This window comes from Pseudorca crassidens, chromosome 10, assembly GCF_039906515.1.
Source record: "Pseudorca crassidens isolate mPseCra1 chromosome 10, mPseCra1.hap1, whole genome shotgun sequence".
NCBI classification, from domain to species: domain Eukaryota; kingdom Metazoa; phylum Chordata; class Mammalia; order Artiodactyla; family Delphinidae; genus Pseudorca; species Pseudorca crassidens.
The window spans coordinates 84870042-84887890 of record NC_090305.1 but is presented as its reverse complement, the minus strand read 5'-3'; the positions used below and the strand labels follow the sequence as shown (position 1 = coordinate 84887890).

Here is a 17849-nt window from a genome sequence, read left to right as displayed (position 1 = left end):
AATTTGTCTCTGCTTCTTGGCTTAGAACGAGCATGGACTGTACAGTCAGAACATCATCCCAGGTCTACTTTGGTTACTTAAGCCACAATTTACTTGACTATAAAATTGAGGCTAATAATATGTATGTCAAGGAATGATTCAGATTAAAGAAAAAGACAAACATAGCACATGCCTCATATAAACGAGGTGCTCGCCAATTTACCTTCCTTCTTTCCTTCCTTCTTTTTTGGTCTGAACTGAGTGACTGTTTCAAGCCATCATAAAAGACATATAATAACAGCTATTAAAAACGTCAGCAGCAGATAAAAAACAAACAATGCTCAGGGCTTTTGCAATAACACTGGAGTGTTGAACTATATTTAGTGTACAGCTCGTCAGATGATTTGATAATGAATATATTACTCATATACTGTTGGTTGATATTTTCTAGGGAGATGGAGCTATGTGAAGTCAAAAGTTGCATAATTTTGAAAGAAAATGAAAACCGTTCTTTCTTTACATTGCAACAGAATAAATATTACCTAAGGAATTATGCTTTTAAGAGGCTACGCTGTTCCCCAAGGTGGTTGTTACAGGAGTTGGCAGTGTTTAACAGATGTTCATAAACAGTACTAAGGCTCCACTTGAGTTTTCTGGGTTACTTACAAAAAAGTCAGGAAGTGAACTGAAAAAATTTTAAATATATATATTGCTTGATCTACCGTAGGATGGATGAAAACCAAATGAGTAAACAAGCTACCTCAATTATGTATCTTTTTCTCCTTTCATTCAACATGGAACAAGCTAAGGGATTTGTGAGTCTGTTATTTTTCTCAGATTAAATGTGGACCAAGTATTAGAATTTTTTTGTCTTTCTGAGCGAATATACCAGCCGCTTCAGTATGCGGGGAAAGAAGTATATGGGATGTGGATAACGGGGAAAATAACAGTGCTAAAAGTATTTGATATGCAAAAATCAGACTGTTCCCAGAGTCTTCAGGTGCAAGGTGTGGCACTGAAAAACAACTTTACATAAATATATATTTTCTTTATAGATAACCTACATGTGTATCATAAACATGAGAAAAATCTTCATCCCTTCACTTTCTTATTGCTCAGAATCCCTTACAGCTTTTCCCTGTTTGCGGATTCACAACAATTAGAAATTCCCTTCAATTCCTCGTTTACTGAGTGTTTTTTTTATAATGATAAAAAAATTGATGCCGAATAGTATCATGCATTTTCTGTACCTATTTAGAAAATCACTTTTTTTTCTTTATAATTTATTGAATTAACATTGATTGAATTTTGAATGTTGAACCAGACTTGCATTCTTGGAATGAACCTGCTTGGTCAAGGTATATGATCTTTTATTTATTATTGAATTCTGTAATAAATATTTTGTTTAGTATTTTTGTGTCTGTGTCTCTGAGGGCCGTTGGTCTCTACTTGTTTTTGTAATGTCTCTCTGTGGCTTTGCTATTAGGATAATGTTGGCTGCATAAAATGAAAAAAAGAGCCAACCCACCCCTTGCCCCCTCCTCTGGCAACCACCAATTTGTTCTTTGTATCTTTGAGTATGTTTTTTTTTTTTTTTTTTTTTTTTAGATTCCATGTGTAAGTGAGATCATATGGTATTTGTCTTTTTCGGTCTGACTACTTCACTGAGCATAAGAACCTCAGGGTCCATGCATGTTGTCATAAATGACAGGATCTCCTTCTTTTTAATGGCTGAATAATATTCTGTTTTAAATACATGTGTATGACATCACATATCCTTTACCTAGTCATCTGTCTATGGACAATTAGGTTGCGTCCAAGTCTTGGCTGTTTAGTGCTGCAGTGAACATGGGGGTGCATATGTCTTTTCAAGTGAGTGTTTTTACTTCCTATGGGTAAATACCCAAAAGTGGAATTGCTGGATCATATAGTCGTTCTATTTGAAACTGTTTGATGAACTTCCATCCTGTTTTTCATAGTGGCTGCACCAGTTTACATTCCCACCAGCAGTGCAGATGTTGTCATCATATTGCTGTGGTTTTTGCTGTTATGGTGAGTGGTGTGCACCACATCTCAGTGTGCACGGGGTGGGGGCAGAGGCTGTCATTTAACTTGTGGTGTGTTGTTTCTCAGAAAGAGGAAGCACATGACTTATGAGACAGTTATGGGCTGACCTCTCCACACAATACTCTTCATATAAGAAAGAGATTGTATGTGTTCCCGTAAACCAGGACAGGTTTCAAGATTCATCTGGCATTTAACATTTTTTTAAGTGTCTCTAAGCACAGATGACCATCCTTATTGGTTTGTCTGGATAGACTTAGATACATCTGTTGTTCCAGAACTATTATTAATAGCAGTCACATTCACTCTCAAACTGTCTTCATTTAAACAATAAAGTACATGATCACCTTACTTGTAGAGTAACTTTAAGAATGACTCCTTGATAACAGTGGTCCTTTACTGAAGCCTGTTTTATGGAATGGATTATGATGGTTTTAAGTATTACCCCATTAATTCATGCAGCTTTTAAATGAAGAATGAAGAGGAGATGAAAGGGCTTTCCTGATACTCTTAGGCAGCAGTCCCCAACCTTTTTGGCACCAGGGACTGGTTTCGTGGAAGACAGTTCTCCCACGGACCGGGGCGGGGGATGGTTCAGGATGATTCAAGCACATTACATTTATTGTGCACTTCATTTCTATTATTATTACATTGTAATATATAATGAAATAATTATACAACTCGCCATAATGCTGACAGGAGGTAGAGCTCAGGCAGTAATGCGAGCGATGCGGGGGTGGCTGTAAATACAGATGAAGCTTCGCTTGCTCACCCGTCACTCACCTCCTGCTGTGCTGCTTCATACCAGTCCGTGGCCTGGGGGTTGGGGACCCCTGCTCTTAGGGATGACCTCAGGAAGCCAGTGTATAAACACAGGACAAAGCTTAGTTCTCCATTCCAGGGCCAAGGGTGCTTCCCATTCATGTTTGCTTTCCTGGTACCCAGAGCATAGTATAGGTTCCATAAATGGTTACTGAATGGAAAAATTAGTAAGAGAACAAACACTCCAAGAAACCTTCCATCTAGATTCACAGTTGCCAAGCAGGGCTTCTATGATGTACACACTCATTGGGTTTTCTCTTATGCCACTGGGTCATGTCCTTAAATTTGGCTTAGGGAGAAGGCAAAACTAAGGGAGCAGCAGCCCCATGGGCCATGGTGGAAAGGTGGGAGGTCATGACGGGAGATGTCAACCTGCCAGCTTTGCCTGCTGCCAGCTTTCTGGCAGAAATTAGTTTAGGATTTTCCTCAGGCTGGTCCTCCTGTCTAATGCCACTAAACAGCCTTGGCCAATATGTGGGGATGGTCAGGTCTTCTGATATTGCCAGGAACAAGTCTACTTAGACAAAGACAGCTTCACTTTCTGCCAGGTTCTCTCTGAGCTCTAGCAGGTCATGGTATTGATAGTCCCTATTTATATCACCCAGCTGTGCTTTCAGTTACAGCATCACTGGATGTTTGTTCATTTAAATTGAAAGGTACCTCAAGAATGCTCATTTCAGTGCCATTTTTTGTTACTTCATCTGCCTACTGATGGAAAAAAAATAAATATTGTACAGTATTATACAGTAGCTTTCCATCCTTGCCATAGTGTTTTGTTTATTACCCTTGGATAAAATAAGAGATTGGACTATCAGGAAACCAAGGGAGGACTCAAAAAACACTTGTAATTTAAGTAATATTTTCTGTGTGATGTTAATTCATTTAACAGTGATTGGGTGCCTCAAACGATTCAGACACTGAGGTTGGTTGGGCACAAGGATGACCAAGAATAGTTGGTGCTTCTAAGGTGTTCACTGCCTTGTAGAGAGACTGATGCATACCCCTAGAAATGCAGTGATGGTAGAAGCGTGGCTTAATGTTATGGGCACACAGAGGGGAAAGGTGTACCAATCCCATTGTGGATGCTGGACGATCAGGGACGACTTCCTAGAAGAGGTGAAAATTACATTTCCTTTTTGGCTCTTTATTAAATCTAATACATCTAATGAACAGACTTTATTCTGACCCTAGAATGGAAACCTTGGCCTTATTTTTTTTCTCTTTGCTTCTGATGGAAATGATCTCTCAAAATGATTGGTGAGATATTGGTGATACTAGCTCTGAGGAGAGAAGCCATAACTTAGATCATTTTGTTATTTGTGTGTCAAGGTAGTTACTTGTAGGAAAGAGAGAAGTGTGCTGTCCAAGGGAAGTGTAGATGGCTGCCTTCTTAGATAGGATTCTGTGGACAGTGCCCTAATGGATACTACTTTGAGTAAGTTCCAGACCTCTCCTTGCCTTTGTAGGTTGTGAAACTTTTGGGAACCCAATCAGAATTCATCGGACTGTAGAGGTTGGTTACTAACCAACCAAACTTATGAGAATGATGTATAAACCAAAACCAAAAACGGAATGTTTTTCTTGCAACTGCAATGTTCATATCTGCCATCCTGTTGATGTCTTAGAAGGCAGACCTGTTGTTTTACCTTTACACAGGTTTTTCCCCTTCTCAAGCAGAAGAGTAAACTTCAACAGAAGCTGAGACTTTCATTTACTCATGGACTCAGTAAATATTTATTGGGTGCATGTGCTAGGTGGTGGAAAATACAACAGCTAACATTGTCTTGAGAACTCCATGTATGTTTAATAACTGCTGTTAAATGCTTTGCCTGGGTTTTCTCATTGTATCTTCATAAGACATTTCTGAGATATGTCATCATCCTCATTCCTAGTTTATAAAAGAATCCTCACAGAGGCCCCAGGTGGTCCATATAGGTTAGACTCTGAGGTCGCACCTTCACTAACTGTACTGGTGCGCTTCACAAATTCCAGTCCAAATGAAGCACCTCTGAGTGACAGAAAAGCAAAGTCAAGGGCCCTTTACTTCTGAGCCCAAAGTCAAGGGACCAGGGCCTCTAGCATCGAGAGCCCTGTTCATAAGGTTGTTTGCCTTCACCCAGGGACTCTGATCCATCTTTTCATACCTTCTTGCTCCCTAAAGCTTCATGTAAAACACCCTAGACTAGGCAGGCCCCCACCAAAGCCCTCCCTTCCTGCTTGAGGCCAACCTGACATCCTATCTCCTGGGTTGATTTTATTAGTCAAAGCTGTGAGGAGTGCTGGTGTGTCCACCTTCCCTGCCATGAATACTGTAAGCAGCACCCATTAGCTGAACAAGGAACTGGGTCTGTTGTGTTTCACATTACAAAGATATTCTCAATATAGAAACACATCCGCTGCCATGATTCAATGCCTTTTAACTTCACAGTTGTTGGAGTTTAAAGGGGTCTTTTGTGAACATTGAAGTCCCTGAAGAAGGTGGACAGCTAAAATTTTCCAGTAGGCCAATAGTATAATAACTAATGATGGAGAATGGGCTACAGGTCTTTCATTGCTTCTGTTTTAACTTCTGTAGCTAAAAGGCCAAACAACTTTTTATTTGTTCAGCTTCCCTTGATTTAAGCAAAGTAGTTTTAGTGGTGGTGGAGGGTTGTTAATAGGGGTTTGATAATGAGGTACTCTTTCATTTGGAAAATGTGATACAACTAAAGTCTTGTATAATTCTCGCTGGTTTTTATAAGCTTATGTCCAGCTAGCATTTCCCCCCCACACCCCATTAAATCCCTTTTGAACTTTTAATTTAAAAACTGTATCAGTGGTGGATAAACATAATCTATAGCGCTACTACTGTATCGATTCTCACTTTCTGTTGTCAATAATAAAAATCTTTTACACTTCAGACCAGGAAGGTATCAGATTAACAGATTTTCTGGACCACTGGGCATCATTCAGTTGATATTCAGTAACTTATTTAGAAAGTATTGAATATTTGAGCTTGGTGGGGATACAGAGTATAAACAGATCAACAAATTATTTACAGAATATGAGAAGTGCTGTGACAGAGGTAAACAAGTGGTAAAATCATGGAAAACTTGGGATGGTCAAGAAAGTCTTTGTGGAGATGATTTTAAGCTAACATGTAAGGATGAAAAGGAGCTAGTCATGAGAAGCACTGGCAGTAAGGTGTTCGAGGCAGAGGCAGCAGGTGGGGCTGAGATCGTGTATTAGAAACAGCGTTCTCAGTCTGAGAAACAGGAAGGAGACCAGTGAGATTGAAAGGCAGTGTGGTGAGAGGGAGATGAGAGCCCAGATCATGCAGGATTTTGTGGGCCAGGTAAGTATTTTGAATTTTATTCTAAGTGAAATGGGAAGCTACTGAAAGATTTTGATAAGAACCCACATCAATTTGGTATCACCTCAGCAATGCTAGATGCCAAACCATCCCCAAGCTTCAGTGAGTCATTTGTTCTTGCTCAAACATCTGCATATTGGCTGATCCAGGGAGGTCTCACTGGGCTTGGCTATAAGCTACTGTTTGGGTCCAGTTCTGCTCCATGTTACTTTCATCCTCCTGGACCATCAGGATAGCTGGGGCAAATCTTCAGGGAAATGGCCCAAATGCAAGAGATTGAGCCCAGCCTCTAGCATATTTCAAGCCTCTTTGCAATACCATCTGCTAACATCCTACTGGTTGAGCCCAAAGACAAATGGCCAGGGTCTATAGTGGAGGGAAAGTCAGCGGGACATGGCAAAGGGTGTGAATCCAAAATGGGGCCAGTGATTCATTTGACCACAAGCAATGGCCTGATTTTTTCGATTTTATAAAAAGTTCACCAGTTGAATTAGGGCGACCGACTATCTTCATTGCCCAGGAATGCGTGGTTTCCTGGGCTACAGGTCTTTCAGTGCTAAAAGCAAAAAAGTCCCAGGCAAACAGGCAAACCGGGATGAGTTGGTTACCCTATTATGGATTGTCCGATGGTGAGTTGATTAGCAGGGCTGCAGGAGAAGTAGGGAAGAGGTAGGCTGTTATGATTATCCAAGTGAGAGAAGACAGTGATTGAATGGTGAGGGTGGCAGAGGAGCTAGGGAGAGGTGGATGTCTTAGGCAAATATTTTGAAGTAAGAGCTCATGAGTCTTGCTGATATATGGGATGTGGTGGATGAAGAAAGGAGTTGAGGACATGTTAGACCAGTTGAATATAGTATTTGCTAGAGTATGGTGATCTGAGTAAGCTAAAGAGTAGAATAACAAATTTTAATAATTATTGCAAGAATGTGATAACAAAATAGTACTTGCAAATGCATTCTATATTGTATTTACACAGTATGGTATTTCTTTTGAAAACCACACCAAGGAAATCAGTGAAATAAGTGTAGAAGTTGCTATATATCGACCCAGTCTTATAATAATGTAAACAAATTGTATCAGAAAAATGATTGCCACTAACAAAGGGAATCTTCCTGATAGCCTTCACTGGCTACCCCAGCTCATCACGGAACTTTACTCCTATAATGAGCAAACAAGCCATGGGTATTGGAGAATGAATGTGTTCTCTTCATTTTGATTTGTCAGTGGCTCAACCCATCCTGATTTATAGTTTACATTGTAATACTATCTTGTGTGACAGTGTGCCTGGTGTGGTGGAAAGAATGTTTGAACAGGATTCAGAAGGTCTGAATTTGAGTTGTGGCTTCCATATTCACCATTTTCTACTCTTTCTTTTCTTTTTTTTGTGGGGGCCACACATTACATAGGATTGTTATTAGACAATGCCAGTTCCTTTTCCCCACCTGTCTAGTTTGATATCTTGAGTGATTAGGAGGACCGTTTCTCTAGAACATTCAGGGATGCTAGGTGAATTAACATTGAGTTAATATCAGTTTTCATGTGGGCAATGCCACTGAATACCTTTGTGATCCTGAGTAACTTGCTTGGCATATTTGGACTCAGTTTGTCCTCTATGAGCTGGGAATCACAATTTAAGGATGTTATGAGGATCACATGAGACATTGTGTATGAAGGAACTCTGTGAGGTCCTATCGATAATATGTTCTTCCTTCTCCATCTCCAACTGGACAATTAGTTTCCAGGCCTGAATTCATATTGGCTTCTTCTTTTTTTTTTTTAATCTACTGTGCCTGTACCCTTCCATGTGGTGGTGATGAACACATATTTTTAGAAGGCATGGCAAATAAAGTATCTCCTTTGTGATAGTTCTTGATTCTTCTACTTAACCTCTGTGGACTGTGTTGGCTGCCTCTGAAGCCAGACCTCCTGAATTTTTCTTACAGTTTTTTACATGAGGTCTTGGGCAAGTTACTTAACCTCTCTGTGCCTTAGGTTCCCCCTCTAAAGGACTAATAAGATTTCTGATGTCAGAGACTTGTTGTCTCTTCTTCGTGTTAATTGTAATAACTCATTTTGTTAACACAGTTAGATCAGCGCATGGAAATTATAACTGTCCAGTAAGTGTTAGCTCCTGTATTATTATTGCTGTTACTATTTACAAGTAAGTTTCCTGCTGAATTTACTTGATTTGTAGACCTAAGAGTGGGATAGAACTATCTGGTTATATAGAAAATTGCAAAGCCTAGGTCATTGTGAACTCTAAGGGGTACTTTGGAATAGATTTCCAATATTTATTTTTTGGTGATTTTTCTAGTGGTTAGTGTACCCCATTTGATGAGTTTAATGCATTGTGTAAAAGGGTTTTTGATCATCTAAAATGCAGGCTTTTTGAATCTCAGTCCACTGAAGTCTTATTTTGTTTTCTCTTGTCCTGTATTGGACAGAGTCCATTTTAGCTTTTACTGCACTCTGGCCAGCTCTCTGCTCTTTTTAAGTATTTGGGTTTTTCTTTTTTGCCTTAGCTTCTTTATATGTTCTGTTTGTGCTCTTGATTTATTAAATCTCCAAGATCATCTCTCCTCTGGGACGGGAGGAGAGGCTTCTGGACAGACAGCCTTGGAGATCTAACACAGCCTCAAGGGTAGACTTCATGCTCAGTTCATTCCAGCAACTGACTAGAGATCAACAAATGCATAGCACTAGTGTATATTATGTGCTTTTCCTGGAAAACAGATCTGTATTCAATGGGCTAAATAGTAGAAGAGGCATTTTTCAGTTGGCATGCCTTTGTAACTATAAATAACTATAAATAATTCTAGAAGGTTTTTCCTTTAAAGAAAAAAGAAAATTCTCTTAATATCTAAACTCATGGGCAGTCTGGTATATTTTTCCTTCTGGAAGGATGTGGAACTTTGAAGGATAGAGAAATAATTTTATGAATACTTAACACTTTGAAAAAATGAAATGAATAGCAAAACTCCATCTAGCTCAAAAGTTTCTTAAAGGCCACAGTAGCTTTGAGACTGGCCATGGAAATTGTTATGGTCTTCACTTGGCTGGAATACATAAGGAGGCATGTTAAAAAGAACACAATACAAATATTATTAAATTACACTTTTTATAGATATTTATGTATGATCTCATTTGTTCTTCAGATAATATGGGGGGGCAAGACAGGAATTATTTCTCTTTCTCCAGTGAGGAAACAGGCTCGGAGAGCTCAAGGGACTTGATCAAAGACTCACAGTGGCACGTAGGCCCACCCCCAACATTTGTAGGACCAAATAGAAACCCACATCCCATATGTTCAAAATATAAAGTTATAAGTCAAGCTAACAGTCTATCAGATAGACTAACATATACCCAAAATGGAATAAAATGTCTTACCTAGACAAACATACCTTCATAATGATGTGGGAGGCTTGGCTTAAATTTCATATTCCTGGACTTTTTTTTTTTTTTTTTGGCCACGCCCTGTGGCTTTTGGGATGTTAGTTCCCTGACCAGGGATTGAACTGGGGCCCTCGGCAGTGAAAGTGTGGAGTCCTAACCACTGGACCGCCAGGGAATTCCCCATATTCCTGGACTTTCTGGAGTTTCGTGTAAGAATGTGCAGCATAGGGATTACCAACCCCTGGCCTGTGGTTCCTCTTTTCACCCTGGCTCCATCCCATATTGTAAGATGCTTCATGTGCATTCATGCCCAGATCCATCCACCTCTCTTGCGAATAGCCACCCCACAAGCCTAAGGGTATACATAGCGGGTACCATGTTCTTCCCTTGGAAGGCCAGATCTTGAGAAGAGACCCACACGAAGCCATTTGGGCACAGACTTCAAGGGGATAGACTCTGGGCATGTCCCCCTTGGTTTTATGGACTCCTTATCCCAACCTATCATTAAGTCTGGTTATGAGGCCAGTAGTGGGGTATCCAAGATACAGGTTGGATTCAAATGGATTGTTTGGCCACTTCAGTCACATTATTAGTTAATTTAGAGGAAAACAAAGTTTGTTCCTTCATTCAGTATGCATTTTTTTATGTGCAGGTACTTGGGGCTGGAGATGTAGCTGTGAATAAGACGTCTATTCGGAAGAACTTTAAATTCTAGTGGGAGGGGATAGAAAAATGAACATGTAAATAATTATAAAATAATGTCTGAAGGTTATCAGTGCCATCAAGAAAATAAGACAGTGAGCTAGTGATCTAAGGGGAGGGGAGGGGAGGGACCAATGGTCAAGGAAGGCTTCTCTAGAAGTGACATTTGTAGTGTGAATGCTGAACAGCTGCAAGGAAATCTAGGGGACGTGTTCCAAGCAGGAGGAATACATGGGTCATGGCCCCAAGCTTGGAGGCTTCAGGGGACAGAAAGATCATCATGGAAGCTTGGGTGTAGTTGGTGGAGTGGAACGAAATGAGGTTGGGGAGAAGAAAGGTTCTAGGAGGTCACTGGGATGTTGTCAGCCCTGTAAGGGATTTGAATTTTTTTCCAGTAGGATCCTTTGGATGATATTAAACAGGGCAGTGATAGTAAAACTTCCTGATGCAATTCACTACCTAACTGTTAACTCAAAGTGGCCTGTCAAACTTTTAATTATTTTTCCAATATTAAAGGAAGCCCACTGCCATACAAACCCCACCCCCCTCTTACAGTAGTTGAACGTCACAGATATATTTTGTGGACATTTTGAAGACTTAAACACTGGTGCTCCTGGCAAATAATGTAAAAAAAAAAAAAGGCCATATATTTAGCTATCAAGTTTCGTGTCTTTTGCTAAAAATATAGAACCAGGAGAGCTCTGAGCATAAATATAGGCATGCTCTTGGTGTTGGTTATTTTATAACTATTCTTAGGTGCCAGATGTCTTCATCTTTGTGTGATTTATAGTAATGTAAGTAATGTGTTGGAGACTAACAAATCAAAATCTCATTTCAGATGTGTGACACAAATGTTGTGTGTTGACTTATTGTTTCATGTGTTAGATTGCTCATGCAGTTCCTAAAATACCTTCTTGAAAGGAGTAACAGGAAGAAACAATTGTGGTACCGGATATTCAGCTGTGTGTACTTTTTTATTGGTAAGAGATTGGTAATAAATTCTTAATTGTATTAAATAACGTGTTAGCGTACCTCAACACAGGGACACTCAGCAATTTAAAATCTTTTGATAGCAAAACTCTGAGAAGTAGCTTGCTGCTTGTTAAGGAAGAACAAAGACAGACCAATTTTAGTTTTTATTTATTATAATGATTTTTTTTTTTACTATTAAAGATGTTTTCTCAACAATAACCAGATGTGTAACACAGAAGCAGCTGCATGAAATTTTCATTTTTATGCATGATATTGGAAATCTTAGACAAGGTTTATTGTATGTTTGGAAAATGAAATGATCTTTTCCTAGTCTGAACAGCTGTGTAAAACAGAATGATAACATCTTTTCCTGTCTCCAAGTGACCATCTGTTTTTATGGGATTTGACAGGTAATTTATTAATTTTAAGAGGTTTGTTTTAGTGAAATGTTAGCAAATATGCTTGTAGCGGATTTTTAGGAAATACCATAAAGCTCTGGAGTTTTTTAGGGCTGTCCTAAAGGTCTGGTGGAATCTTTAAGAATCTTTTTTCTTGTGTGTTTTGAATAGATTAAAATATTTGCCCATGAATTATCATGCAGGTGTCAGCGACACATTTGACAGTCATTCATTTTGGTTTTGGTTGGATTTAGGATTACTAACTGTTCCATTGAGAAAGAGTTTATTGAATTTTTTTTCTTTCATGTTTCTGTTTTTTTAATATAAAAATTAAGTCTAAAAAATAAGTGGTAAGTTGCTTTTTAAGCTCTGTCATCCTCCATTGCAGCTGTCACTGCACTTTGTTAGGGTCCTCCTGGCATCTTCTCACATCTTGCAAGATGTCAGCTCTTTTTTCATGTTCATCTGTCACTTTTAAGGTGTCACTGAATTACCCAGGCTGAATGCAAAACGATATGAAACACCACAGTTATTATGCTGACTGCAGACGCATGTGGGAATTCTTTATGATAGGCCCTTACTCATGTCATAGTACTTTATTTATTCCAGTGTGCTTAGCAAGCCAGCCTGGCCTTGTTTTTCTCCAGGTAGATCAGATGGCTGGAAATTGTCCTACTTATTTTTATTTGGGAAGCTGAAATATTAAGATGAGTGATCATGCTGGGTGAATAGAGTCGAGCTTCATCACTTCTCTCTCTGCCTCTCAGTCACCAAGTGATGCTAGAAGATTTAATCATTTTTAGCTCAGTTCCACAGTCTGCAAAATGAGGTTTATGACATTTTATTCTCCACTGGACCGGCATTAGAAAAATGAATGAATGTGGTGACTGTTTATTGGATGGCATTTGCTGAGTGTGTCTTTTCAGAGTTCCAGACGTGATCAGGTAAACAAAACAGTTTAAATTATTATCTATAATATGGCTCTCTGATAGTGGTGATGAGGATAATGATGATGGTGGTGTTGGTGGAAGAACAGGAGTGATTATTGTAAATGGGAGGCATCTTAGAGTAGTGACCAAGCCCGTGGACCCTGGAGCTAGACTGTCTTGGTTTAAATCCCTTTCCTGTCATTTACTAGTTGTGTAGCCTTAGGCAGGTTACTTAAATCTCTGAACCTAGTAAATGTCAGATTTGAGATTAGGACCTGCACCTTCTTGGCATGAGTTCCTGACCACTGTACTATGTTGCCTTCAAAACAAAAACAGAAAAGCCCCAGAACATGTTTTAGAGCATTTCAGAAGGTCATCTGACAGAGTGTTTAAAAACAGGAGAAGCTAGAGACATCCTTATGTTCTTTAAAATACTCATTAAAATTTTAAAAATACCCCACAGAGTCATGGATATGAGACCAACTGGGGAAGGTAGATTAATTGACTTTCTGAGGACTGAGGTTGGCATATTGGACTCTGCTACAGAGCTTGCTTATTTCTGATCTCTCACAATCAATGAATCTTGTTATTATGAATAGCTCTTTTTTTTAATTTTAAGCAAAACACTTCATTTGCAAAAAGAGATTATTGTCCCGTGCATTCTAGGTTGTTTTAACAGCTTGATGAGAAACAACAGCTCTCTGAGGTTAACTGCTACTGTTCTCTGAACTTTGAAGTTTCTGTCATGTGAATCTGGTTTTGGAGATTTGGCCATAGTAAGGAAGGAGCTTTCCCAGATTGCCAGTAGCTATAGTCTCTGAGGAAATCATTGAGAGTTACAAGTAAGATACTCTATCCTGGTAACGAAAAGGAAAAAAAAAAAAAAATCACAAGACCCTGGTTAAAAAGTGGAGATAATAGTTTCTTTTGGAATTACGTTGCAACTTATTTCACTGCACAAGTGGTTCTGATAAAGTGGAGGTGATTTTTTGTTAGTTGAGGATATAGGTTGGTTGCTGTTGGCATTATTTTGCAAATGTTGAGGAAAATCTGTAATGGAAATAATTGAAATAAACGGGGCTTCGTATTGGACAGGGGAGTGAGAGTGGCAGCAGGGAGAAAGCATTTTGACGTGGCAGTTTGTGCATTCCCAGTGTAGTCGGCAGTTATACTCTAGCAGCTTATTGGCACCGGTGGCAGCTGGAGAAGGGTGAGACAGTGACCCCATTCTGAAGAATGTCCTTTGCCTGCTCGCCAAGTATCACAGTGCTCAACCTGTACCGATGTTCACAGTGTGATCATTTTCATTATACCTTCCCTTATGGCGTAGGAGAGCAAAAAGGAGCAGAGGGAAGTATTGAGTGTTCTCTTCCTGTTTCCATGGTCAACACCATGTTGCTTCGGAGCTGATTCAAGAGAGAGCTGGATACAAAGCAGTGATAGTCTCATTTTGAGGGTTGGGTTGGTAGGATAAATTGGAATGGCCCTGAGGCATGAATGTGTAGGGGCTAGTCAGAATAGTAAAGAGGTCAGTATGGCAGAAACAGGCTAATGGGAAAGAGAGAGCACAGTAGGAATTGGGATACTGGGAATTCAAATTGTGTAGGACCTTGTAAGCATTTGGAGGGATGTTGACTTTAAATTTGCATGAAAAGAGAGATCACTTTGCAAAGGTTTTATTTATTTGTAATTTTTTTAACAAGTTTATTGAGTCATATTTTACATATAAAATTTACTCACTTTAGGAGCATAGTTCAGTGACTTGTAGTGGTAAATTTACTATCATTTATTCCTGTATGTAATCATCACCGTAGTCCTGTTTAGAAAATTTTCATCCTCCAATAAGATCCCTCATGCCTTTTTACTGTTAATCGCAGCTGCAGACAACCATTAATCTACTTTCTGTTCCTATAGATTTGCCTTTTCTGTAAAGGGAATCATATAACATGTAGTCTTATTTCTGCTTTTGTTCACTTAATGTGATTTTTTTTTTGAGGTTCATTCATGTCACTGAATGTATTAATAGTTTCTTTTTTGTGTTTCTGAATAACATTTTTTGGATTAGTATTCATTGTATGGATATAGCACACTTCATCTGTTCACTCATCAGTAGGTGGACATTTAGGTTGTTCTGAATTTTTGCCTGTTGTGATTAGTGCTGCTATGAACATTTATGTGCAAATCTTTATGTGGAATGTGTCTTTATTTCTCTTGGGTAGTGTGATAGGCCGAATTCTTGCCCCATGACCTTTACCCCTGGTGTTGCACCCATGAGTATGTGACTTTCCATGGCAAAAGGGACTTTATGGTTATAATTAAGGTTACTAATGAGTTGACCTTAACATAGGGAGATTATCCTGGATTAACTATGTGGACCCCATGTGATCACTTGAGCCCTTAAAAGCAGAAGAGGAAAGTAGAAGAGGAATTCAGAGATTGGAACCATGAGAAGGATTTGATGCAATGTTGTTGGCTTGAAGGTGAAGGATCATGTGTCAGGAAAAGAGAGACCTCAGTCCAACATATGTAAGGAACTGAATTCTGCCAGTAACCTGTGAGCTTGGAAAATGACCCTGAGCCCGAAATGAGTATCATAGTCCTGGCCAAAACCTTGATTTTATCTGGGTGAGACCCTGCCACACTGTGCCATACCTCAGACCCACAAACACTGTGAGATAATAAATGAATGTTGTTTTAAACAATTAAGTTTGTTGTAATCTGTTACAACAGCAAAAGAAAACTAAGAGAGTAGATTCCTAGGATGGAATTGCTGGGTCATATGGTAAATTCCTACTTTAAAAACTTTGCAGTGGTTTTGAACGGAGCAGTGACATGATATTTTGAAAGGATCCTCTGGCCATGCTGAAACAGGCCTGTAGAGGGGCCAAGCGAGGGCACAAGCAGGAAGAACAGCAGACAAGTCAAGCAGATGGTGGCTCTAACCAGAGGTGCTTTGCCCAAGTTGGAATCAGGATAGAGCCATGGATGACAGAGGCATCTGGAGCAGTTTGGCCTTCTTCTGGGGGTGGCATGGTGGGAGGTGATGGCAGGTCTAAGAGTCCTCAGTGATTGAACATCCCAAGACCACTGGTCAGTCTCCAGTGGAGTCTGAGTCCTCAGAGGAGGTTGATTCACTGGTAAAAGAAAGACACTGTAAGATATTTTCTCTTTTATCATTGCATGTAAATAAGCATCCCTTACTCACCACTCTGAGAAAACTAGTCACCGGTGAAGGTGATGGTTGACAGAGGAAAATGAACATCAAAATGAATAGACTAAGATAATTGTCTTAAGAGAGAAACATAATGTGTCATGTAAGAAAAGGTGGTTTTGAGGGCGGGGAATGTCATTCTACACAAATACATGTGTGGTTTGATATATTCCTAGTATTTACTAGCAGGCATTAAGTATAAAACTTTCAAAGGACATATTTTAGCTTGATTTGACCTGGGATAAGCAGACTTCCTAATTTGGATATTTTAAATTCATATTTAGTTCTCCAAGTTTTTTGAAGCAAATTGATGACTCGCTCACCATTTTGATATCTTAAGTGTATGTCTGACAGTTAACCATATTGGTAGAAGTTAGCCTTACCTGACTGAATCCCATAAGCTTCTTAAATACCTTTGGGTCTTTTCATACATGTTATTTTTCTCTCCCTTTGGTGCTATAGTGCTCACCTCACTTCTTAGGCTAATACTCTAAGAAACTTCTCTGACCTTCCATTCAGTCTCCCCTTAAGATGCTGCCACTCCAGGCACTTTCCTCATCGCATGCTGTTTTGTCTTTGTCTGCTTCTCATCTGTCTCCCTAACTTGACGTTTGGCTCCAAAAGTTTAGGGTTTGGCGTTCACCATTGCATCCCTGGTGAAAAGAACTTGACGCTGAGAAGTGCTTAGTACATACTGGTTGAATTAAGCAAGGAATCACAGCTACCACCTTATTGCATGCCCGTCTCTTTTAAAAAAATACTTAACATTTAATCTCTTAAAGAAAGAACAAGTGTTCTGGGAAAGTCACTTGTGATTGACAGACCTCCCAATCCTTTTGACAAGCAAATATGGGAGTATATTATGTTGTCCACAGACATGTGTGTGCCACATGTGGTTGCTAAGATCCTTTTCAGCGTAAAGGAAGCAGCCATATGCTAAGCACTTTCATCTTGTGCCGTATTAGTTTGGCTGAATCTTTGGAGTTTGCTCTTGAGAAAACACTGCCACGGGAAAGTCTAAAGATTGTGTTAAACAACATTGGTTAAATGCCTTACTAACTCCCTTTGCATCACTGCCCAGGGATATGTCTGTGAGAAATGTGTTTATTAGAAAGTGACTGGACAGCTAAGTACTTAAAGGATAAAGTACTCTTCAGAGGAAGTCAGAATGATTTACTGTGCAGGATAACATGGAGGGGGAAAAAGCTTTGATTTCAGGAACACAAACTCAACCAAATATATGGGATCTCATTTTCAGAGAGTCTCGCCCAGGCTTCCTGTTCACCCACCTATAACTTCCCACAAACAATTCAATTTTATTTGACATTTATTGGATTACACTTGACATTTCCAAGTACAGCATATATTTTTTTCTTCGTGACAACTCAGTTGTGAAATTATGATTGACACTCTGTAATATTTAGCTCACTTGTGTTCAAACTGACCAATAGTAAGTTGTAAAAGATGAACCAGTTTCAATGTTTGTGACCCATGGATGACATTCTCAGCCTAAAAGTGGAGATAATATTAATAGTTAATCAAGGGACTGTCTCTGCTGGTGGTCTGGGGTCTTAGGCTTCATTTCTGGACTCAGGGCTTTGGCCAGCCTGTATGTATCTCTCACCATCCTCTGAGGAGACACTCAGCAAATATTGGGTTAAATAATAAGTATAGCTACTTTGTGCCTTTCATTATCTTTTACTTAATTTATTTAGCACTTTTTTACTCAATTAAAAAAAAAGACCAATTGGAATCATCCCACCCAGAGGTTTCCACTGTTGTCAGTTTGATTTATGGCCTTCCAGACTGATGTATGAATGTGTGAGTGCATATACACAGCCATTAAATGTGGCTTATAATGTACCTAACCATTTCACTTAAGACATCATGGCTATCCTTACTTAGGGAGTAGAGCTCTATACTATAAATATATACAAAATCATTTTTAGCTGTACTTTACCTTATTTAACTAATGCATTTTTTCCCTATTATAAACAGCCCTGCTGTGAACATATTCTTAGTCTACA

At 39.2% G+C, this 17849-nt stretch overlaps 1 protein-coding gene across 6 annotated transcripts in view; it reads left to right on the top strand.

Moving 5' to 3' along the window:
• Nucleotides 1-17849, top strand: part of SUCLG2 (succinate-CoA ligase GDP-forming subunit beta) — a 310821-nt gene that overhangs the window by 66676 nt on the left and 226296 nt on the right. The gene's annotated exons all lie outside the window — the stretch shown is intronic.